The following is a 26,730-nucleotide window of genomic DNA, read 5'->3' as shown; positions in this document are numbered from 1 at the left end:
ACTATTTTTTGTCATAATAATAATAATTTGGAAAAGAATTGTGAAACAGAAAAAATTAGCTGCTTGTGCTGACATTACTACATGCATTCTATAAACATAACCTAGTTTACAAGTTTCGAATCAGGAATTTCTTGATTGTAGTTGACAAAATTTCCACCTGGAGCGATAAAAGGCGGTTTTCGTACCAGTTTTGCCGTTCCCAATTCGGAATAGGAAACATACTCGACTGTAAAACATTTGGACTGTAAATTTTTGTGATCTTTATAAAAGTGTTTTCATAACTTAATTTGGACTATTTTCATCAAAATTAGGGAGAGGAACAGTTTTGGGTTTATCCTGTTGATTCTCTCCCAATCATTAATTTGATGTTGTGATTAAGGAATGTAATAAATGTAAATGTAAATGTAATGTAAAGAGAACATATGATTTTATTACAGTATAGTATACTGTGATGAGAATCATATGTTTATTTGTTCTACAATCAGCTGTTTACCGGCTTCATTTCATAGATGTAAAACAGCTGAAATTGAATGATTATGACAAAAACATATAAACATCTAAATATTTAAACAGAAATTGCTCGTTTAATAGTATAGGATTGATATCCATTTATCGTTCTATTTATTTTCCACTTTTCCCTTCTTTTCTAATCTCAATACATAAATATCATCGTTCAATTTATTAAATTTGTCAATAATTCTGACATCTGATTTTCATAGTTTCCTGTTCAACTCCTTTTATTTCATTTCACCAATCCTTTACCAGGATTTACTAAAAATCCTTTTTACTCTTCCTCTCCCTTCTACTTCTCCTATTCATCCTTCTACACGTTTTCCTCCTTTTCCTCTCCCTTCTTTTCCAACTCCTCATATCCTCCTTCTCCATCTCCTCCATCTCATCTCCCTCTTTTGTCTCAACATCCCCATTATCCCACTTTCTCAATATCGCTTTCAAAAGCTCTCATAATATCTCCCAAACCATGGTCTTCCTACTTCTTGACTTTAATTGAAAATTAATTGGGTCGCCGGTTAAGGGTGTCTTGGCCTCTCTCTCTCTCTCTCTCTCACACACCCTCTCTCTTACTTCTTCTTTCTTCCTCACACTATCTCTCTCACACACCTTCTTTCTTCATCTTTCTTCTTCCTTCTCTCTCTCTCTCTCTCTCACACTCTCTCTCTCTCTCTCTCTCTCTCTCTCTCTCCTTCCCTCCTATCTCTCTCATGCACCTTCTCTCTTACTCTTTCTTCTTCCTTCTCTCTCACTCTCTTTCTCTCTCTTCCCTTCCTATCACTCTCACACACCCTCTCTTTCAGTCTTTCTTCTTCCTTCTCACTCACTCTTTCTCTCTCTTTACTTCCTATCTCTCTCACACACCCTCCATCTTATTCTTTGCTCTTCCTTCTCGCTCCTTCCTTCTCTCTCTTCCCTTCCTATCTCTCTCACACACCCTCTCACCTACTCTTTCTTCCTTTTCTCTCTCCTCCTCTATCACACTCTCACCTTCCTGCCTATCTCTCACACACCCTCTCTTTCAGTCTTTCTCCCTCCTTCACACTCTATCTTCTTCTCTCTCTTCCCTTCCTATCTCTCTCACACACCCTGTCTTTTAGTCTTTCTCCCTCCTTCAAACTCTCTCTTTTTTCTCTCTTTCCTTCCTATCTCTCTCACACACCCAATATCTTAATCTTTCTTCTTTATTCTTGCTCTCTCTTTCTCTCTCTTCCCTTCCTATCTCTCTCACGCATCCTCTCTCTTACTCTTTCTTCTTCCTTCTCATTCTCTCTCTTTCCTTCATAAATAAAGTACTCAATCAATCAATCAATCCTTCCTATATCTCTCACACACCCTCTCTTTCAGTCTTTCTCCCTCTCTCAAACTCTATCTTTCTCTTTCATTCCTTCCTCTCTCTCACACGCCCTCTCTCCCACTCTTTCTTCCTCTTTCTCACTCCTTCTCTATCACATTCTCTCTCTTTCACTCTCTCTCTCTCTCTTGATCACTGTCTCTCTCTCTCTCTATCTTTCTATTTATTAACACCTGTATCTTCTTCTCTCTCTTCAGTCTGCTCCCTAGCGGACGATAAGAGAACTAAAGCGAAGATAATGATTAGGATGAACTGCCTCTTCAATAATAATCGCGCACCCTGTATAGAAAGATGGAGGTAGAACCTTCTCCAATGTATGGTGGTTTGAAGCATGTAAGGAGCTTTTCAAAGTTTGAGTGGCTCTCGAGTGTGCTGTCTGTATTGAAGGGTCTGGTCGAACGTAAAGTTGGTTGAATCCAGCACAAAACTGTTTATTGGTTGGCCAACTATTCAGATATTTCTGGAGCATGTTGAGAAGTATTTTCAAGGGGGAGTTGAAACAATCATGTTGTAGTTTTCATAGGTTGAGAGTTGAAGTTCATGTTTTGAGAGGCTCTCAAGTGTACTGATGTTATTGTAGAGTGGGGTCGAGTGTGCAGTTTTGTTAGATACAGCACAAAATTGTTGATTTGCAAATTACATTGGATCAATGTATCTAGAGTAAAATCCTTGCAGTGAATGGGAAACTATACAGAACTTTTTAGACCAAATTACCAGTAGTTCTGTGAACAGTAGACCTCACGCAGTATTCTCATCCACAAGTACCTGATTGAAACTATAGACCTTATGGAAATACAGCAATAGACTGGCTTCTCCACACATCTGTGTAATCACTTGTCAGCTGATTTATGATGAATAATTCTATAGTCTGATTTTAACTCTAATATTGGCGTAAGAAGGAGTCTCCTTTTCCCTTTCATATTATCCTTGAAATGCAAAATTTCCAAAAACCTTGTATATACGTCGACGCTCAATTAAAAAAGGAACATACCTGACAAATTTCATGAAAATCTATTAACGCGTTTCGCCGTAAATGCGCAACATATAAACATTAAAACATTGAGAGAAATGCCAAACCGTCGACTTGAATCTTAGACCTCACTTCGCTTGGTGAAACAGAACAACACAGGATGTTGGATACAGGATACATTCTCAATTACATCGATGGTTATTAATAATCTTGTTTTTGGAATTCTACCTGTAGAAATTTACCTTTATGTCGGTTGCAAAAAAGCCTCATAAATAATATTAATCTTGATTAGTTCCACGAGAACCAATCAGAGAAACGTTTTTCCCGAAGGAGTCTTCTCTGATTGGGTCTCGGGAAATTAGTCAAGATCAATATTCAACTGGCTTTTGTGCAACCGGCTCTATTAGTTAGAATTCTATCCGAATTAAACAGAGATTCCATAGGAACATGGCAAAAACCAGATTATTCATTGATATTTATTCTCAGTTATATGGTAGAACGCGATACAAATATAGAAACAGAGAACTAAAAAGGCGATAATGAGGTTATATGATATTAATTCTCAAATTATGCACATTATAGACAGTAGATTACAATAAAATTTAGACAGTGACTAGTTAGAATTCTTCCCGAATTAAACAGAGATTCCATCAGTTACATAGGAACATGGCCAAAACCAGATTATTATTTATTTATTTATTTATTTACAATGCAAATAACACTAATGTAATAACATTGAGAGATAAAATAATAAGGTAGTCCTTGTGCTATTTTTCTTCCAAATTTATAGGTGACGAAGTCCGAAATAAGGTTAGAATTTCACGTGTACAATTTTTATAAAATGTTGGTCCAAAATAAACATTAAAACTATAAATTTTGAATTTAGATGGCTTAAATTGATAAATTAATTGGAAATATTCCATTCAATTACCACTTTTTACGAATAATATTGTGTTATTGTCTTATTAATTGATATTTATCTATTCTCAGTTATATGGTAGAACGCAATACAAATAAAGAAACAGAGAACTAAAAAGGCGATAATGAGGTTATATGATATTGATTCTCAAATTATGCACATTATAGACAGTAGATTACAATATAATTTAGACAGAGACCTGCAGCATGTATAAAAGAGAGATGTTATTGATAGAAGATGACATTGAGATTGAATTTGATTAGATTCCTCCCTTGGTGTAAATCTTAAGGTGCTTACAGATATACGCGCCGCGAACATGAGCAATTCACTTTTAATCAGCTGACTATATCTGTATTTTTACAGAAACGGTATAAGATATATATATAAAAAGCTTGGCATCAGCTGATTAAAAGTGAATTGATCATGTTCGCGGCGCGTATATCTGTACGCACCTTTATAGATCACAACATCATATTATTCGAGAATGATGAACTATACAAGATGAATGGGGAAGAAAAGATGTAATGAAGAGTGCATACGAAGTGTGTATCTACCTTTTACTTTTGTAAACCTGTTACCATAGGTAAGGAAAGTATTGCTTTCCGAAAAAAATTAAGGTACCCCAATTTCTAAATTTCTATACGTTTCAAGGTCCCCTGAGTCCAAGAAAGTGGTTTTTGGGTATTGCTCTGTGTGTGTGTGTGTGTGTGTGTGTGTGTGTGGTGTGTGTGTTGTGTGTGTGTGTGTGTGTGGTGTGTGGTGTGTGTGTGTGTGTGTGTGTGTGTGTGTGTGTTGTGTGTGTGTGTGTGGTGTGTGTGTGTGTGTGTGTGTGTGTGTGGTGTGTGTGTGGTGTGTGTGTGTGTTGTGTGTGTGTGTGTGTGTGTGTGTGGTGTGTGTGTGTGTGTGTGTGTGTGTGTGTGTGTGGTGTGTGTGTGTGGTGTGTGTGTGTGTGTGTGTGTGGTGTGTGTGTGGTGTGTGTGGTGTGTGTGTGTGTGTGGTGGTGTGTGTGTGTGTGTGTGTGTGTGGTGTGTGTGTTGTGTGTGTGTGTGTGGTGTGTGTGGTGTGTGGTGTGTGTGTGTGTGTGTGTGTTGTGTGTGTGTGTGTGTGTGTGTGTGTGGTGTGTGGTGTGTGTGGTGTGTGTGTGTGGTGTGTGTGTGTGTGTGTATGAGTGTGTGTGTGTATGAGTGTATGTGCGTCTGTGTACACGATATCTCATCTCCCAATTAACGGAATGACTTGAAATTTCGAACTTAAGATCCTTACACTATAAGGATCCGACACGAATAATTTCGATCAAATGCGATTCAAGATGGCGGCTAGAATGGCAAAAATGTTGTCAAAAACAGGGTTTTTTCGCGATTTTCTCGAAAACGGCCTCAACGATTTTGATTAAAGTTATACCTAGAATAGTCATCGATAAGCTCTATCAACTGCCACTAGTCCCATACCTGTAAAAATTTCAGTAGCTCCACCCCATCTATGCAAAGTTTGATTTTTGATTCCCAATTATCAGGCTTCAGATACAATTTAAACAGAAAATTTCGAGTGGAAAAGATTGAGCATGAGAATCTCTACAGTTAATGTTCAGTAGAATTTTCACCTAAAATTAAAAATGAGCTCGAAATTCGAGAAAATGTGATTATCCAATTATTGCAAACTGATGGCAACTGTTGATTCTATTAAATGATTCACTATAAAGAGATAGCAGACATCGTGTGTCTCCAGCGTTATTGTCCTGTCACCAGCTGGTTCAGATGTTTGAATAGTAAACTAGTATGTGCGGGAACACTAGCGTCAGGTGATCAATTTTCATAACGGCAAGGAAAGTTGTGTGAGTGCTCCACACCAGATTTTATTCATAAGCCCCAATGTCTTGGCCTATTGTTCTTGTCAAAATTTCAATGAATCGATAATTGGGATAAATGTTTTTTTCTTCCTCTTCTACGTCTTCTTCTCCAGCTTCTTTTAATTCTTCTTGGTCTGTCATTGGACAGAGCTTATTGATAAATATCCTCCTCTAACTCCGCACTGTTGTGAAATCGTTTCTAGACTATGGAGGAATAATATTACGGACTACCAGAATACTCATTATCAATCATAATGATGATATATATATTTTATTGGAGAATCAGGACAGGAAACAAAGAACAAAAAATACAAGATAAATGGAAAATTGAAGATAAAAATGATGAAAAGTGAATACTAATTGCATTAGTAGTACAGAAGACAGTAGAATACAACATAATTATTTAGCAATACAGATAGGAAAACAGAGATGGTAGATAACAACATCATATTATCCAACAATCAAGACAGGAAAACAGAGAACAAATACTACAAGAGAAATGGGAAATGGAAGATGATGAAGCGTGTATAGAAAAGGAACAGACGGAAAATAGTCGTCTACTTTTGGCACTCTCCTCAGATCTGTAGACCGACATTTACGCCATCCAACTGGCCTAACGCCAAAAATGAGCTAGTGTCCCAGTGTACTGCAGTGAGGTCCACGTTATAATGGCAGTATTCGATCAGCATTGGTGTTGCTATCCTTGTCTATCATTCGACAAAACAGATAGCGCTGTTCCTTTCCAACTCTGCAACGTTGCCTCATCGTTTCCCAGCAATGTAGAAGTATAATCAATTAACAAAATATTTTATCTCAGTTATGAAAATCATTTATCTAATCATTGAAAAATATATATTCTCTTGAAGAATGAAATATAATTGACTATATATAAAGCAAGAATGAACAGTTGATATTACATCAGATATACCGTTATTAGCAATGACTGTATTGTTTATTATAAATACTCTATTATTTATTCATGTCGTATGGATAGGTAGTGACAGAAAGAAATGGAAAGAGACAAATGAGAACAAATAAACAATTTATACATGCATTTGTAAGTTCTTGAGCTAGTGTATAACCATAATAATGATATAATAATATTTTATTTTATTAGATTAATAATATAACAAGAATGTAATAATATTATATTTTTTTTAGATTATTTCGATTATTTCTGGTATAACTATCCTCGATAGAAGACTGTAACAAGGCAGAGAATTGGCGACGCTATTCTTCTATCTTTCTCTACTGCCATTATAACGTGGACCTCACTTCAGTGTGCCAGTGTGTGTGAGTCTTCTAAGGGACATTAACCCTTAAGGCCGGTATACACTGAACACTGCAGCAGCCAACACATCGATCAGAATCGATAAACAGAGACAGGGAAAGAGAAACAGTTAAATGTGTGCCAGGTTTGTGTGACATCCTGGACTCCGAGATTTAGAATTGAGGACTGGTCATTGATATTTAGAGGAATAGCATTTGAATGACAAGCTGGCTGGATTAACAATTTTCTACCTACGCACAAGCTCTTGAGGCATCCTCATCAAGAAAGAAAATCGAGAAAATCATGTACTATATTAATATTTTTACAATCAATACGACAGGAATATGAATAATATTTTATTTTATTAGATTAATAATATAACAAGAATGTAATAATATTATATTTTTTTTAGATTATTTCGATTATTTCTGGTATAACTATCCTCGATAGAAGACTGTAACAAGGCAGAGAATTGGCGACGCTATTCTTCTATCTTTCTCTACTGCCATTATAACGTGGACCTCACTTCAGTGTGCCAGTGTGTGTGAGTCTTCTAAGGGACATTAACCCTTAAGGCCGGTATACACTGAACACTGCAGCAGCCAACACATCGATCAGAATCGATAAACAGAGACAGAGAAAGAGAAACAGTTAAATGTGTGCCAGGTTTGTGTGACATCTGGACTCCGAGATTTAGAATTGAGGACTGGTCATTGATATTTAGAGGAATAGCATTTGAATGACAAGCTGACTGGATTAACAATTTTCTATCTACGCACAAGCTTAGAGCTCTTGAGGCATCCTCATCAAGAAAGAAAATCGAGAAAATCATGTACTATATTAATATTTTCACAATCAATACGACAGGAATATGAATAATATTTATTTTTATTAAATTTTGTTTATTTTCTTATGTGCTTCATTCATTCTTCTATTATCACAAGATAGCACTACCGGAAGAGAAAAACCAAGGATAGTTTCTATAACTAAGATATTTGAGAAACAATAATCTCTCTTCGATATTGGCAGATTTTTTGGCCGTCTCTTAAACGAATTTCTAAAACAAACTGATCCACGTTCCGATTAGTGACTGGTCTCTATCAAACTTGGAATTTCCGGGCTAGCATATAATTTTTGGATAGTAGGTCGCATCGAATTTCTATCTAGCTGTTAACCCTTTTGTTAATATTTTTGCAGTAGCAGAAGTCTTCGGGGTGATTTACAACATGTTTAATTTGGATTCTCGTTCAATAATAATAAATCATTCATTAATTAGCATTTGAATTAATTAAATTTCTCATAAATTTCCATCTGTAGAATGGATGGTTTATTATTTATTGTTTGAACATTCAAATTCAACGTTGAATTAGGATTACATTTGTGATTGTATGTTGTGTGTCTGATGGCTGTGGTCACACTAAAGTTGGGTTTACACCAAAGTTATTAACAAAATGGTTAATAACTTAATCCTTATAGATTCTATTAGATTAAACATAACTTATCATACATATGATGAACATATGTGTTTGTCAAGTTCCCTTCAATCTAATAGAATCTATAAGGATTAAGTTATCAACATTTTGTTAATAACTTTGGTGTAAACCCAGCTTAACTCATTAGATCTTGTTACATTTCCAGTGTAAATGAACAGTCAGTCTATCTTCGATTAAACTGAGAAGGCGCATACGCCTTTCAGACTACGATTTTCTTCACATAGTGTGAACACTTTTTTCATTTGACTGGAAGAATTTCAGCGTGTCTGTTTTATTGTAGATATCACACATTTGTTGATGAATTTCAGAGCCTCAATTTATTCTTACCAGTGATATAAATTTTGAATTGTGTTGAATATCAATAAGATAGTACTATCCTCTCCAATGTCGAGGCTACCATTTATGTAAAATGTATTCTATGATTATATAAAGTTGATATCAGATATTTTTTGATAACTGATTTGGAGTCTATTTACAATAGAGGCTTCTCATGAGACTCCGTGGTAGACCTACATAAAAAGGCTATGTTGATTTTCATGAAGGTTAGGTTATGTCAAGGTTATGTTAAGCGATGTGAAGGTTATGCACGTTATGTCATGGTTATCAAGTGAAATATTTCATTGATACAGTATTTCTATGCTCATGGTTATGTCAATGAAAATAGTAGGAAATGTATGATGTAATTTACATTTGTATGCAATTATGAACGTGACGATTGGAATTGCAAGTAATATACGGTACCAACACAACTGAAGCTGAGCGAATAATTAGAATTCGTATTTAGCCTCATCTCATCTATATGGTAATGATCTGGTCCCTATTGGTTGGTTCCACCCCGATGAGAGCTGGAGACAGTTTGATGATACAAGTTCAAATATTGATCGTCAAGGTCAATTGATCGTCAACACATTATTAAATAAATTACTCAAGTTTTTAATAAAGTATAGGTCAACACATTATGATGTGTTGACCTATACTTTATTAAAAACTTGAGTAATTATTTAATAATGTGTTGACGTTCAATTGACCTTGACGATCAATATTTGAACTTGTATCATCAAACTGTCTACAACGTTGATGGAAAGATACAATTTTCTAGATGTTAGATGTTTTTGAACGGGCAGTATTATAGTCCACATAGACAGCTGATTTATGATGAATAATTCTATAGTCTGATTTTTACGGTATATTGGCGTATGAAGGAGCCTCCTTTTTCCTTTTATATTATCCTTGAAATGCAAAATTTCCAAAAACCTTGTTTATGCGTCGACGCGCAATTTAAAAATGAACATACCTGTCAAATTTCATGAAAATCTATTACCGCGTTTCGCCGTAAATGCGCAGCATGAAACATAACTTTTCAAACATGCGCAGCATGAAAACAAAAACTTTCATACATTCAAACATTTAAACATAAAGAGAAATACCAAACCGTCGACTTGAATCTTAGACCTCACTTCGCTCGGTCAAAAAGGAAATATTTATTTCATCTTCATGACAATAATAATTTACTTCCTGATTTGGTGTGGATGTGGATGTAATGTTATGAGTATCTAAGGTATATTGAATGAAAATGACTCGGAATCAAACAAAAGTGTTATAAAAGTTTAAATTCAATGCTTTAGGCTTCATAGACAAGGATCTTAGACCTGATTATGGTGAAACCAGGCTAAATAAATCATTCAAAGAGAAACAAACTGACCAATCTGATGTCGTTCAACGGTTCTCATGACCATATCTGGGATAGGCCACTTGAGGGAGTCTAGTCTCGGCCAATGGCAGTGGAGCTCAAGCTTCATTGGTCAACAGCTAACGGCCAATCGCAGGCCTCACTTCTCTAGCTATTAGTTTATAACAGATATAACAACGGTGTAATGGCCGTGATTAGAATTTCAAATTTGTTAATTTCATTAGTGATTTTGAGAATAATATAAAGTCGTTCTCATCCAATATGAAAATCTATTCTCTATAACTAGTTCTTACTTGAATTTGAATAAATAATTTTTTATATACAATTTATTGAATAGTTATGTTGAAATGTGTATTCTGACAATGCTGAAATTCTTCACATGTTGTAATTAATATTGTGAACGAATTAAAATGCAGATAAATAATTTCAATTTGAAAAGAAAATAACAATGATTCATAAGATGGAACACTCTCTAATAAGAATTCAAGTAGAAACGCATAAAAGATAATTCAGGAAAAAGTGATATGCAAATCAATGTGACGTGAATTGGATGTTTTAAAATAAATTTGATTTATCTGAAAATTAATTTAGAATTAATGTCAGTGTGAATTTAAATTCTGTTTCAAGTGTAAATTTGATATGAATATTCCTGCAACAGCTAAAATAATAATAATAATATCGAGTGACCTGGCTGGCTCAGGTCTGGTGTCAGAGTTTTCAGGTCGCAGCTGATCAATTTCAGGGCCTCTGACATGACCTAACGACTGCTTTTTAGGCAGCCGGGACCGACGGCTTAACTGCAACAGTTGAAATGGGGAGTTTGTCCCTCAACTAAGACAAAATTAAAGATAAAAGACAGAATATTGAGAGAGAATAGTAATAAGTGGATGAGGAAGATAAAAGGAAAAGAGAAGGAAGATAATATGGAAATAGAAACTAATGATCAAAGTGGGAGAGATGTGTGGGGATGAGAATTCAAAGATTGAGAGGGAAGAGAGGGAGAAGGAGAAGTGGGAGAAGAAGAGTAAGTAGAAAGGAGAAAGAGGAAGATAGTGAAGAAGTATAGGGAGCAAAAGAAGAAAGTCCCGACGCATATTCCACTGCGTTCCACCCTTTTTGCAATTGAAATCTTTCGTTGGAAAACTCAATAACAAACTTTTCCACTTTCCCGACGAAGAAGAAGGTTTTCACTGGATACGCACTTCAAATATACAAACACATTTTCACAAGAAAATGTGGGAGACGGGGAGAGATGTGAATAAGAACAGAACAGAACATGGAGAAGAGGAGAAAATAGGAAAGAGGGTAAAAAGATGGGGAGGAAGAAGGGAATAAGAAGAAGATGAGAAAGGCTGAGAGAATGACAAGATAATGTTAATAACATAAAGACACTTCACTTCAATGAGCTACTTTTACAAATTAATATAAACAATATGGACACTTTTAACAAAAGGGGTATTCAAGTTTCCTTATTGTTTTTACTAATAACATAATAATTATATGCAAATGGTGCAGGTAATTATATGGATAAAGGAGAATAACGGATTGAAATAAATGGGAAGTTGTATTTGTAATAATAATTCTTTATGTTGAAAAAAATGTTGAAAAAAATGAAAAAAAAGAAAAATGTTGAAAAGCAGTGAAGGAGGATACAAATAAGAAGAAGGTTATTGAGGATGAAAAGAGTAGAAAGAATGGAGACAATACTATGTGAAAAGAGAGAAAAAACACATTGAAGAACTGGAGAATATGACAAATTGTGATTGTTTAAAATAAAAAATTTATTGGAAAGTCGATTCTCAAGAAAGTGAATGTATGAAGAGAGGTGATTGAAAGAAAGTAATTGATTGATTGAGTACTTCATTTATGTGGATTACAATATAAATACTAGCTTATACATTTATATACAATAGCTTACAATTCAGCAGAATTATAGATGAATTTACATAATATAGACTGAGAAAATAATCATTGAACTGTATATGATATAAAAAAAGCAATTTGGAATAACTATAGATACTGCAATTTTGTTATGCATCTACATAAATTGGCGAAGCTTTGGATATATCAATGTCCATTCTTCGGAAAGAATATTATAAGATAATAATTATATGCAAATGGTGCAGGTAATTATGTGTATAAAAGAGAATAACGGATTGAAATAAATGGGAAGTTGTATTTTCAATAATAATTATTTATGGAGAATAATGTTGGATAGCAGTGAAGGAGGATACAAAGAAGGAGAAGGTGATTGAGGATGAAAAGAGTACAAAGAATGGGGACAATACTATGTGAGGAAAAGAGAAAAACACATTGGAGAACTGGTAACGATGAGAAATATGATTGTTTAAAAGAGATAATTCGAGAGTCTATTCTCAAGAAATTGAATGTATGAAGAAAGGTGATTGAAATTGGAAGAGAGTAAGAGAGAGAAAATAATAGAGGGAATTGATTGATCGATTAATTGAGTATTATATTTATGAAGATTACAATATAAATACTAGCTTATACATTTATATACAATAGCTTACAATTCAGCAAAATTATAGATGAATTTACATAATATAGACTGAGAAAATAATTATTGAACTGTATATGATATGAAAAAAGCAATTTGGAATAACTATAGATACTGTAACTTTGTTATGCATCTACATAAATTGGCGGAGCTTTGGATATATCAATGTCCATTCTTCGGAAAGAATATTTAAAATATCCTTACCACTAACTCTCTACCAAAAGAGAGAGGGAGAGAGAAAAGAGATAAACAGAGAAATGAAGGGAAAGACAGAAGAGGGAGAAGGATAAACAATATAAGAATGAGTGGCTAAAGTGTTGTATCAAACAAGTATAGAAGGAAGAGGAATAGAAATTGAAAAACTCCAAGAATAAAAGTCTTTGATAGACGTGAATGAATGAGAGAGATAAAACATGGAGACTGTACCGTTATCAAGGAGAGTATAGAAAATATGGAAGCTTATTTTGAGGCAGAAGAAGAACGAGAGAACTAAGGAAATATTAAAAATGGGCAAAATTAAAACTAGAAAAGTTAGAAAAATAGTAATTTAAATTTCATTTACTAATATGTTATATAATTCAAATATACTGTATAGGTTTAATATAATGAATTCGGAATATATCATTTGATTTCATCAGTTGAAACCATTAATTACTCTTGAGTTATTCTAGAAAATTAAAATTGAAATCAAGAAAACTGCATTCCTAGTTAAGAGAAGATTTCAGAAATTAGAGGAAGGAGGAGAAAAATAAAGTAGGAGATAAAAAGGAACAGAGGAGAGTGGAATTAGAGAAGAAAGAGTGGAAGAACGAAAACAAAGATACAAATAAGTAAAGGATAAAGAATAAGAATATAGAAATTGAAATAAGGGAAACTGCATTCTTAGTCAAGAGAAGATTTCAGAAATTAGAGGATGGAGGAGAAACATAAAGTAGGAGATAAAAAGGAACAGAGGAGAGTGGAATTAGAGAAGAAAAGAGTGGAAGAACGAAAACAAAGATACAAAGAGTATAGGATAAAGAATAAGAATATAGAAAACCAACGCCATTCCCTTCTGCACAAGAACGGAGTGAGTTAGCTTTTATACACGCATTCTGGAATACATTTGGAAAGTCGAAATTCCTTCCCTTTTCCCTCAGAAAAACCAACGAAGTTTCTCCCTTTCCCCAACTACGAAAAGTGTAAAATCCCCAAAGTTTCCCTTATTCACCCCTCTCCCCCTCAAATCCTTCAAACATTCCCCCATAACCAAGAAATGGTCACATACGTCAGCCTATTGTATTGTGTGGACATTGAGTATATGCGCATACGGACGTATGTGCGTGTGTGGGCCTCCACAACTTCATGTGTGTGTGTGTACTTTTATATATATTTATTATTAAAAAACTTTAGCCGGCCTTACTACTCAAGCTGAGGCAAAACTTTGAAATTTCAATAACTTGTTTTCCCAGCTCCAGTAAGAGATTCATCACAAACTGTCATAATTCCTGATAAAGAAACTTCAATTCTCCCCATTGAAGCAGTGCTGTCATCTCGAAATTATAGTGAGAATCACTTCTTACTGTCATACTATTCCTTATGAACAACGTAAGTGATTTCTATTCAACTAATCCTGTCAGTTTGAAGTGAACCCCGTCATAGCATACATAGTAGACCTCACATAAGTTGTGGGTTTTTCATGGGTGGAGAATAGGCTGTGTTATGAATTTCTCAACTTTTGTAGAAGAGCTGTGATTGTTGGTTATTCTAGTAGGAGGAACTTTTTATTCATACGTTTTTGTTGAGCGTGATGCCTGTATGAGTTCTTGACTTGTGCGTGGATATTCATTTAAAAATATATTTCAATGACATTAATTCAATAATATATTTATATTAATGCTATATTTTAATGATATTTATATTTTTAATGATATTCATTTAAAAATGATGTTGTGCGAGGGTCTTGGGTTGAATGATGATTATCAGAATCATCTATTGGAGATACTCACTTGAATTATAAGTTAATAATTCAAATAATTCGTAGTTTAATAATTCAAATAACTCAACTAATATTAGATCAATATTAATATTATAACATTGATATTATTCAATCAATCATAACTCAATTATTATTGAGTAATTAGAACCTACTTACTTGTGTGAACAATTAAGTTATAGGATTCAATCAAATAGAATTACATTAGATATTTAGTTATCGGTTGCTAGGATCATGTAGATTGCACATTAAATTCATGTTATCATGCTAAATAATAACTAGAAATGACAATAAGGATGAATTGATGAGCTGGTATTATGAATGTCTATACTTTCATATAGACATAGAGACTCTTTGAGTTTATCTTCCATTGATCATAGAGTTATTGTTCATTGTATCATCACATCTCATGAGGTATATACTAAAACTAAACAAGGTAGGTAAGGTAGGTAAAACCATAGAGAAACAATAGCATAAGTAGATATCCCATGGTATAGGGCGTTTATGTCGCAACTTTTACTGTTATCCCAAGCCGATAGTTCACGTAGTTCTTTCCTATGCAGCTGTGTGACGCTGGTAGTCTCTCAAATTTTGCCGTTCATACACTATCACTCCAACAAAACAGTAAAAATTGACAATAATCGACAGTAATCGGCTTGAGATAACAGTAAAAGTTGCGACATAAATTCCCTATACCATGGGATATCTACTTACGCTATTGTTTCTCTATGGTAAAACTAAACAAGTAGAGGACACATTATAAGAATTTTTTGTAACCAACTATTGTATATAATATTGTAATTTATCTAATATTTTGTGTAATTGATGTTCTAGTTTTAGTTTTTTTTGGGAAATAAACATTTTATTTATTTATTTCTTATTTTTTTATTATCCAAACCATCATGGATAATCGAGTCCACTTCATAGAATTCCTGTCTCCTGAAGAAAAAAAATGGATGTATTCACAAAACATACTATGAGGAAATAGATAAACTAAGAGTGTTTGAGATATATTATGTGTGTGAGACAAAGCATCAAATTCACGATGAATATTATTGATTGGAGAGAGAGAAAGAGTGAGACAGAGTGAGATAGCTCGATGAATTTTAAGTAACCAGAGCCTATAGGTTTTATTCAAGAGATGATACAAGAAGATATTTCTTTTCCATTGTATCATGTGTTTCCCACCCTTCATAAGTTATGATAAAACAAAAATTTAGATATATAGAACAAGAAGTAGAAGAAGGAGAAGACCGAAAATGAGAAGAAGAAGAAAAAAAAAGAAGAGGAAGAAGAAGAAGAAGAAAGAGAAGGAGAAAGAGAAGGAGAAGGAGAAGAAAAGGAAAATGGAAAACAATCAGAAGATAACAGGAACAAAAATGAGACAGCAGAAGAAAAATGTTGGTGCAGTAGTGGAAATTAATTATATTGGAAAAAAATTACAAACTATGAGAATAATAATGCTAATAAGTGACCCAATAACAGATGCCATCTGGTGGCAAAACTGAAAGTTGATTGTGCTTGACGAACTGTCGACCAATCACGAGAAAGAATAGGCGGAGTCTAGAGGTGTGATTGAGAGAGACACAATGAGTGTGTTAGAGAGTCTAATTCAAAACTCTCTCATGATTGATTTCCATTACGATAGTTAGTTTATAGTTTATGTGACATCAGTGAGGATGACGAAGATGAAGAAGATGACGAAGAAGAAGAAGAAGAAGAAGAAGAAGAAGAAGAGGAAAAACAAAATATCAAAAAAACAAGCAAAGGCCAAGGAAAGTAACACATGAGATGAGAATGAGAAAGTAACACATGCCTACGAAAAAATTTTAAAAGAGGAAAAAGTACAGGGAAAAAACGATCAGTGAAGAAGTGGGAGTGAAGGGGGAGGAGGAAAAGGTTAAGATGAAGAAATTATGGCGAAAGCAGCCGAAGAAAAACCATCTTTTATTCATGATTTACATCACGCTGCAATATCAAAAGGTTCGTTGACCCCTGCATTCATTTTAGTGTAGTAGGAGAGAGTAGTACTGTAAGCGAAATACCTCTCTCTCTTCACCAGAGTGTGATAGCTTTTTCGCATGTCCTAGTAAAATTTTTTGAACCCTATTGCATTATTTGATAGGGCTCCTGATTTAGAAAGAATAATATGCTGCATTTGAATATTCAAAACTATTAAATAGCAAACCAGAATAAATGTTTCTTCGTTCTATAATAATTGATACTCATAGAGGCTATGGTTGGGGTATGTGAATATTTTCATTCAATAGTTCATAAACTAGATTTGTTCGGTATTGCTTTGGAGACCGCTTGAGACCAGTGTGTATAGAATTTAATTACTTCGAGCTTGAGACCAGCCCTGATAATGTAATGTAGAATAGCTAGAATAGGAAACTTTTTGGGCTGTAACATTGGTGTCTTTCAATTATTTTTTTTAATAATTCAATATTTGTGGTATTCTGTGGTATTATACAATTATTAAATGATTCAGTGACGTTGGAAATCACATTTTCATGGCTCACCTCAGACAAGTGTAGTACATTTATGTTGATGGTAATCATTGTTTATTACCATACTAGCCGTCAGGCTCGCTTCGCTCGCCATATCCGTCTAGCCAGGAGGCTCCGCCCCCTGGACCCCCGACTGGATCGTCCAGAAATGAGATCAGCTTCGCTCGCCTGCATGTAGATCTCAGCGGAACCTCTGTACCGAATTCTGGACCCCCGACTGGATTGTCCAAAAATGAGATCAGCGGGCTCGCTTCGCTCGCCTGCATGTAGACCTCAGCGGAACCTCTGTACCGAATTTGAAGGTATTATGTCAATTTGATCTCGAAAAACACCTGTTACTATATCGGCGTATCTTTGGCGAACAAAATTCTTCCACCTCAGCTAAACCTGTGTACTGAATTTTTTTTCAATATATTTCCATCAATTATTGAAAAAGGTGAGGAAACGCAGAAAAGCTGAGAAAACTCTAATTTTGGCTAACTGGATAGATTGGTATTTAGGAGGTCCTGGATAAATGCATTTCAATCTTCAACTTGGTGGCAACCTAACAAAGTCAACTCAACTTAATGCCAACCTGACAAAATTTTTAATTAGTTACCAGAACAACTGTTTCGAAGAGGTACTCTCTCTAGATTATATTTCTATATTAACATATGGTATGGACATTTCAATTATAATTTTAAGATATTGGAAAAAGAAGAATATACATGCTAAAAGAGCTTCGAACCCTTAAAAACCATCCTTGGAGTTAAAATATCGCCAAAAGATTTCTTAGTGCGCCTCTAAAGGGCCAACTGAACAAACCTACCAAATTTGAACGTTTTTGGTCCGGTAGATTTTTAGTTCTGCGAGTGAGTGAGTCAGTCAGTCAGTCAGTCAGTCAGTGAGTGCCATTTCGCTTTTATATATTACTAGACTAGATAGAAGATTAGATAGATATAGATAGATATAGATTATATCTTGAGTAAATCAACATTATATGAACTCTCATCAATATGATACAGACAACTTTGTATGGATAAAATACTGTTTCAAATTATTGTATCTAAAGCTAACCTGAATGGAAGAAGAAGAAGAAGAAGAAGAAGAAGAAGAATAAGAAGAAGAATAAGAATAAGAAGAAAAGAAGAAGAAGAAGAATAAGAATAAGAAGAAGAAGAGAAGAGAAGAAGAAGAAGAATAAGAAGAAGAAGAAGAAGAAGAGAAGAAGAAGAAAAGAAGAAGAAGAAGAAGAAGAAGAAGAAGAAGAAGAAGAGAAGAGAAGAAGAAGAAGAAGAAGAAGAAGAAGAAGAAGAAGAAGAAGAGAAGAAGAAGAAGAAGAAGAAGAAGAACAAGAAGAAGAAGAAGAAGAAGAAGATTATTCTCTCTTATTACTCATATCGTGCATTCAACATTGAAACATTCAAGCTCTGAATGATGATTTCGAGCCACAAAGAAAATTGGAGCTCAATAGAAGAATATTATCTCTGTTAAAATGAGTATTGTCATAGAGAAACAATAGCGTAAGTAGATATCCCATGGTATAGGGAATTTATGTCGCAACTTTCACTGTTATCTCAAGCCGATTACTGTTGATTATTGTCCATTTCAACTGTTTTGTTGGGGTTAGAGTGTATAAACGGCACAATTTGAGAGACTACCGGCGTCACACAGCTGCATGGGAAAGAACTACGTGAACTATTGGCTTGGGATAACAGTAAAAGTTGCGACATAAACGCCCTATACCATGGGATATCTACTTATGCTATCGTTTCTCTATGGTATTGTCTTCATCCTTATCTACTAATTTGACAAAAGATGAACGATGTTATATTATCTGACTGTATCACTTATTTATTGATTACACTCACCGAAATCAACTATCAAAAGATAGCTGATATATAACCTACTTTCAATTGTACTGATGCCTGATTGAAATTCATCTCACTTCATTAGTGATCAGCATTGATCAAGGATACAGCTGTAAACTAAATCTTTAGATCCAGTTGTTTTTTCAGACAAAATATTTATCATCCCTCTTCTCTCCATCACTCAAGTTTTTCTCTCTTTCTCTGTCACTCTTTATCTTTCTCATCTTCTCTCTCTCTATTTCTCTTACTCCCTCTTTCTTTCTTATCCCATCCATCCCTATCCCTCTTCTTTTCACACCCTCTCTTCCACACAATATCTTTCTCAATCTCTATCTTTGTTGAATTGATGAAATCAGAGTTTTGGTAGAGACTTACAGTAGTGGGGAGGATATTTTTAATATTCTTTCCGAAGAATGAACATTGATATGTCCAAAGCTCCGCCAATTTATGTAGATGCATAACAATATTATCTATAGTTATTCCAAATTGATTTTTCCATATAATATACAGTTCAATAATTATTTTCTTAGTCTATTAATATGTAAATTCATCTATAATTTTGCTGTATTTTAAGCTATTGTATATGAGTGTAAAAGCCAGTATATATTGTAATCTACATATAAATAAAGTAATCAATCAATCGATCAGTCTTCTCCTCTCACCCTCTGTTCCTCACAACCTCACTCTCAAACACTCTATTTCTTTCACTCCTTTTTTTTCTTATCTCATCCATCCCTCACCCTCTTCTCTTCACACCCTTTCTTCATCACAACATCTCTCTCACTCTCATAGTCACTCTCTCTCTCTGTCCACCCACCCATTTCATCAAATATTTGACCAAGACGTTGACCACCCATTGTTAACCAACCCAAACAGTGGACAATGACCTTCTGCCTGCCAGAGGTCGCTGATTTCACGAAATCATCTGAATTCTAATCATCCAAGTTTCAGGACTTTCGGGGTGACTTTGATAAGTAACGCCCCCTAAGTTCAAGTTGGGACATCGCTTGAATGAACTTAGGCTGGACGCTGGTCATTCCCTGAGTCTTAAGTTTAAGTTTGAGTCTGATGACGATGATCATTCTCTAGAAGGAGGAGGAGGAGGAGGAGAAGAAGGAGGAGAAGGAGAAGAAGACGAAGAAGAAGAAGAAGAAGAAGAAGAAGAAGAAGAACAATGAGGACGATGGTCATTCCCTAAGTTTAAGTTCGCAAAGTTCTTGTGGCCGACTATTAAGATCGGAGCCGAATAATGAATTGTCACGGCTTGAGTTCATTATTGGAGGACTCCCTATTTAGAGAGAGTTGATTAAGTTGGTGAGATAGTTCGACAGGATAGAGTGAGACAGCTACAGAGAGACAGTTTTGTAGTTTGATCCAAGTTATGGAGTCAGTGGGAATGATAGGTCGGCAATGTTGCAGCTTTTCCGTCCCCACCGCCTTCTATAGTACAATCAATCAATCAATCATCTCCATTCAAATATAAATAAAAATGTACAAGAATGCGTCAACTGGAAAAAATCATGGCAAAATTGTAACGTGCTATAAATTATCGGCTCTAAATTTATTGTCTAAATTTAATATTTTCTAAATTTGTCTTAGAGGTTTTGTGTTTTGTTTCGGTTTTGTATATGTTTGGACTTTTTAACATCAAAATGAACTTAATTCCGAAGTGAAAAGTGTAAATTTAAAGTATTGTGCTGACTATAACCTTAGTGTCCGGTTTCCCATTAGGGAACTTTGGACTATATACGGCGAGGTGCAACTACCCTTGGGTCTCCCCACCATTCAAAGCCATACGCTAATAATAATAATAATCCATAACAATACAACCTACTCAGTTGCGATTTAATTCATCCCGGCAACTCTTCATTGAATAATTTTTGTTAACTAATAATCATTTCTATCTTGGATGGTGATAGATCACAATCACCACGAGAAAAAAAATATATATATCCTCATTATGATTGATAATGAGTATTCTGGTAGTCCATGAAATTATTCCTCCATAGTCTAGAAACGATTTCACAACAGTGCGGAGTTAGAGGAGGATATTTATCAATAAGCTCTGTCCAATGACAGACTAAGAAGAATAAAAAGAAGCTGGAGAAGAAGACGTAGAAGAGGAAGAAGAAAAAACATCTATTCAACATCTCATTCATTGAAATTTTGACAAGAACAATAGGTCAAGACATTGGGGCTTATGAATAAAAACTCTTAAACTGAGCATATGCTCATGAGCATGACCATGGAGCATAAGGTTTTTCTCATGAGCATTAGGTAGAAGCATAAGCATTTGCTCATTTTCATATGAATATGCTTCACCTTATACTCTCACCATATGATCCTGAATTCTGGAGCGAATGCTCACGTATTTTAAAGACTTTTGATCAGCTGATTGGCCTTATTTTGTTTTTATAGAGAAAGGTTAATGTGCTATCATAGAGAAACAATAGCATAAGTAGATATCCCATGGCATAGGGCATTTATGTCGCAACTTTTACTGTTATCTCAAGCCGATAGCCCACGTAGTTCTTTCCCGTGAAGCTTTATGACGCTAGTAGTCTCTCATATTGTGCTGTTCATACACTCTTACCTGCTCAAAACAGTAGAAATCAACAATAATCGACAGTAATCGGCTTGAAATAACAGTAAAAGTTGCGACATAAACGCCCTATACCATGGGATATCTACTTACGCTATTGTTTCTCTATGGTGATACTCACGTAGGTGCTAAATATGCAAGTATAGATACCGCCTGTGTTTGTTCGTCTGCTCTGTTCTCTATCCATGAATTCATTGAGTTTCTGGTTAGTTGAGTTCTGAATTTTGAAATAAAAGCGTTAAAAAAGGTCATCTCTATTATAATCTTTAGCATAATCTCATAATCTCAATAGCCTTCTTATAATCGTCTACACCCTCATCTTCTTAAATGCCTATCTCCTATTCTGTGATGGCAATCTTTATATCCGATATGTATCTTTTGTAGGAATAATGATGATATATTATATCATGGTTGAATCTGAAAAGAGTTTTATCATAGTCACCTCTAATACAAGGCCGCGGCCTACGATATTGCAACGTCGCAGTGTAGGCCTACAATCTAATACATGATTGGTGAAAAAGATCAGCTGGTATTTTTTTAAATCTTTTTCCCAATCATGTATTAGATTCTAGGCCTACACTGCGACGTTGCAATATTGTAGGCCGCGGCCTTGTATTGGAGGTGGCTATGGCTTTATAGTTCTCAACTATTGGTTATGATCTGGTATAGTTTCCTCTTTCTCACACGAATTAGTTGAGCCGTTTTACTATGAGAAAAAGGTGAAAAGCTGCTCCAGACTAGACTCACTTTTTTGAAGCATTTGCTTCTAAAGTTGAGCAAAAGCTCTAGTTTATTCATACAATTTTGAGTATAAGCTTTCACTTTTGAGCAAATGCTCAAACTATTTTTTTGATGAGCATGAGCAAAACGATTTGCTCACGTTTATTCATAGAAAATGAAGCATAATATGCTACATATTTTAGAAGTATTCCCAAATGCTCAACTTTATTCATATGGCCCAATGTTTCACACTACCTGAGTCCTTCATCTCTGATTAATTATGTCATTGTCCAATGTACTATTGTCACAATGTATTCCTATTAATTAGCAAGCTATAGTGCAGTATTTAATACTGTATTTTTATCCTCTCGTTTATTCTATTCCAATATTCAGTATATTGTCGAGACAATATTATAGTTCGCGTTCACCCTACCTGAAACCTTACTGTATTTTTATCCTGTCGTTCATTTCATTTTGATATTCAGTATATTGTCGAGACAATAATTATAGTTCACGTTCACCCTACCTGAAACCTTCATCTCTGATGAATTATGTCATTGTCAAATGTACTATTGTCACACTGTATCTCTATCAATTATCAAGCTATAGTGCAGTATTTAATACTGTATTTTTATCCTCTCGTTCATTTTATTTTAATATTCAGTATATTGTCGAGACAATTATAGTTCGCGTTCACCCTACCTGGGACCTTCATCCCTGATTAATTGCGTCATTGTCCTATGTACTATTGTCACACTGTATTCCTATCAATTGACAAGCTATAGTGCAGTATTTAATACTGAATTTTTATCCTCTCGGTCATTTTATTTTAATATTTAGTATATTGTCGAGACAATTATAGTTCTTGTTCACCCTACCTGAGTCCTTCATCTCTGATTAATTATGTCATTGTCCAATGTACTATTGTCACACTGTATCTCTATCAATTAGCAAGCTATAGTGCAGTATTTAATACTGAATTTTTATCCTCTCGGTCATTTTATTTTAATATTTAGTATATTGTCGAGACAATTATAGTTCTTGTTCACCCTACCTGAGACCTTCATCTCTGATTAATTGCGTCATTGTCCTATGTACTATTGTCACATTGTATTCCTATTGATTAGCAAGCTATAGTGCAGTATTTAATACTGTAATTTTATATTCTCGTTCATTTATTTTTAATATTCAGTATATTGTCGAAACAATAATTATTGTTCACGTTCACCCTACCTTCATCTCTGATTAATTATGTCATTGTCCAATGTACTATTGTCACACTGTATTCCTATTGATTAGCAAGCTATAGTGCAGTATTTAATACTGTATTTTTATCTTCTCGTTCATTTTATTTTAAATATTCAGTATATTGTCGAGACAGTTATAGTTCGCGTTCACCCTACCTGAAACCTTCATCCTTGATTAATTGCGTCATTGTCCTATGTACTATTGTCACTCAGTATTTCTATTAATTATGGAGCTGTAGTGCAGTTCCCCAGGGACCACCATCAAGTGGAGGGGGAGGCATCAGATGCAACATCCATAGGCTGACTGTGACGTAGTAGTGCAGCATGTTGGAGCAACATGTTGTGTGTACAACACTGGAACATGGCAGCTCCCTTGAGAGTCAACCTACCTGACCCTGTGGTTGAGAGGTACAGGCTCCTTGATCCTGGTACAGGGGGCCACTTGTGGGGGTCCTCTCAATCACTCTTACTCACTCTCTCACTCTCTTTCTCTTGATTTCTCTGTCGAACTTTCTCTCTCCATGGTCTAGAATTTTTGTTTTGTGAATAAGGATGGGATAAAAGCTCTTCAGTTTAACTCATATCTGAAGAATAATCGATTCATTCATCCTGTTTATCTTCTCTTTCTTAATTCCTCTCTTTCTCACACTCTCTCTCTCTCTCACTCTCTTTCTCTTGATCTCTCTATCTAACTTCCTCTAGTATTTTTACTCTGTGGATAAGGATGGAATGAAAGCTCTCCAGTTTAACTCATATCTGAAGAATAATCGATTTATTCATCCTGTTTATCTTCTCCTCTTTCTTAATTCCTCTCTTTCTCTCTCTCTCTCTCTCTATATATATATATATATATATATATATATATATATATATATATATGTAAATTATCTTTATAAATTTTCATTTATGAATAGATACTTAGTTGAATTAATAAAATTAACGTTTTGGTAGAGAGTTAGTGGAGAGGATATTTTGAATATTCTTTCCGAAGAATGGACATTGATATGTCCAAAGCTCCGCCAATTTATGTAGATGCATAACAATATTATCTATAGTTATTCCAAATTGCTTTATTCATATCATAGTACACAGTTCAGTAATTATTTTCTTAGTCTATATTATGTAAATTCATCTATAACTCTGCTGTATTGTAAGCTAGTGTATATAAGTGTATAGGCCAGTATATATTGTAACATAAATAAAGTACTCAATCAATCGAACTTTCTCTCTCTATGGTCTAGTATTTTTGTTCTGTGAATAAGGATGGGATAAAAGCTCTTCAGTTTAACTCATATCTGAAGAATAATCGATTCATTCATTCTGTCTATCTTTTCCTCTTTCTTAATTTCTCTTTGTCTTTTTCTCTCTCTCTCTCTCTGTCACTCTTTTTTTCACGAAGCCCCATTTAACCTTAGTAGAAATAGAAGAGATGATCATTGTTTATTGCAATATTCAAACTATGGATTTGACAAAACATGTATGTATAATATTCTAGATCCTAGAATTGTCTTTGATTTTATGATAGAATCTTTATATACAAAGAACTAACTTCAACTAAAGAGCTTCTTTCCATGAAGAACGGAAGGATTAATTACACGGAATTCAATTCAATTCAAAAATTCTTTGAAAACTTACGCACAAATATGAGATTCGAAAGCTATCCCACCTTGTGTAGAACTTTCTATTCCTAAATGTTCTAGAATAGGAAAGGTAGCCTAAAGTTATATACCTAAACTGCTCATTAAGAACAAATTTTTAGACAATCATATTTGAGACAATAATTTTAAATAAGCACATGAGGGGAGAATTGAACAAACTTCAGTTGTCAATTTTAATACCATAAAGTGTAAACGTTGGAAAGAGAAATTTTATGAGATCAAAAAGATATGACTCTCATTAAAAAAGTTTGTTAGATAATACTCGTAGAACAATATTATATATAATAATTATTATTATTGTAAATTTAAATTTTCTTGTTTTTGTATCCACTTCACTTTGAATTTATTAGAAATTAATCTCAATCATAAAATAATTTGTTCTATTCAGTTTCTCCACATTCACTTGCTATATTTAATCACATGATTTTTTCAATGAGTTAGATAATATCATAGAGAAACAATAGTGTAAGTAGATATCCCATGGTATAGGGCGTTTATGTCGCAACTTTTACTGTTATTTCAAGCCGATTACTGTCGATTATTGTTGATTTTTACTGTTTTGACCGGGTAAGTGTGTATGAATTAGCAATTGTGTATATGCGCTGCCAGTGTCATGAATCTCAAAGTAGGCGCACACAGATCGTCATCGGACGGACGGCACGCATCGGACGGATTGGACGATTAGATTTGATGCATTGCTTTCAATTGGAGTGCGCATACCTATACGGATGTGGATAGGTATGCGCACTCCAATTGAAAATCATGCATCAAATCTAATCATCCGATCCGTCCGATGCGTGCCGTCCGTCCGATGACGATCTGTGTGCGCCTACCTTTAGTTACATAAATTAAATACTATATAGTTGCCATTTTAAGAACTTAAGCAAAGTATTATACGGTCATTGCGGTACAAGTGTGAACAATGATAAAACATGATTTAGAAAAACAGAACAAAAGCGCAGTCTTATTGAGTTTGATAATAATGGAATAATACCATATTGATTAAGTATGAGCTAAGGTGAAAAATGCAAATAACTAATTACAAAAATTTAGAAATTGAACGAAACATACATGAATTTGATTGTAGCTGAGATGTGACGGGTTCTCAGGATAGAATTCAAGGTAAGTTAACTATTTCTTGGTTCTGAAATAGCCAGTCATTTACTATGGATAAAAATTCTTTCAAAGTTCTACCATAGAGAAACAATAGCTTGAGTAGATATCCCATGGTATAGGGAATTTATGTCGCAACTTTTAATGTTATCTCAAGCCGATTATTGTAGATATTCACTGTTTTGGCCGGGTAAAAGTGTATGAACGGCACAATATGAGAGACTACCAGCGTCATAAAGCTTCACAGGAAAGAACTACGTGGACTATCGGCTTGAGATAACAGTAAAAGTTGCGACATAAACGCCCTATACCATGGGATATCTACTTATGCTATTGTTTCTCTATGATAATATTCATAACTTTGAACTGGGTCATAACAGTCTTACACAGTTTTTACTTATATCATTGATCTCGCAAGCACTCTGCCTTTTACAAAATATCTGGATATTCTGGAGATACAAAATACATTTTTCATAAATTTCTGA

The sequence above is a fragment of the Nilaparvata lugens genome, chromosome 12 (genome assembly GCF_014356525.2).
Source record: "Nilaparvata lugens isolate BPH chromosome 12, ASM1435652v1, whole genome shotgun sequence".
Taxonomy (NCBI): Eukaryota; Metazoa; Arthropoda; class Insecta; order Hemiptera; family Delphacidae; genus Nilaparvata; species Nilaparvata lugens.
The sequence above is the reverse complement of the archived record's forward strand: the minus strand, read 5'-3'. Positions refer to the sequence as shown.